Here is a 477-nt window from a genome sequence, read left to right as displayed (position 1 = left end):
TGTGTGTGTGTGTGTGTGTGTGTGTGTGTGTGTGTGTGTGTGTGTGTTTGTGTGTGTGTGTGTGTGTGTGTTTGTCTTTTTGTTTATTGTGGACGTCGCTATCTTCGCCTCGTACAAATTGAGCATCTGAGATTCAGAGGTAGCAACCTAGCTACACGAATGCTGTGTTATAATTTCTTTTAGTGTTGGTATATCTCACATTACAGACCTCGAAATTGGATAAAATACTGATAAAGATAAAACGTCAACGTATTATGTCAATTAGCTTTTGTTGACGATTAGAATATACACGTACTATTTGGTTCACTTTGTGAATAAACGTGACTAACACAATTAATTTCGATAAAGGTAGCTTTCGAAAAACGTACCTTATTACTATTGTTATTACATGAAATTGTCATGAGCTGATAGTAGATTATTTCTTAATTATGTTGAATTTATAGTAATGACATGGAGATGACCATCAATATTAGTACA

This window comes from Hyposmocoma kahamanoa, unplaced genomic scaffold (assembly GCF_003589595.1).
Source record: "Hyposmocoma kahamanoa isolate Upper Pololo Valley unplaced genomic scaffold, ASM358959v1 87, whole genome shotgun sequence".
NCBI lineage: Eukaryota > Metazoa > Arthropoda > Insecta > Lepidoptera > Cosmopterigidae > Hyposmocoma > Hyposmocoma kahamanoa.
The sequence above is the reverse complement of the archived record's forward strand: the minus strand, read 5'-3'. Positions refer to the sequence as shown.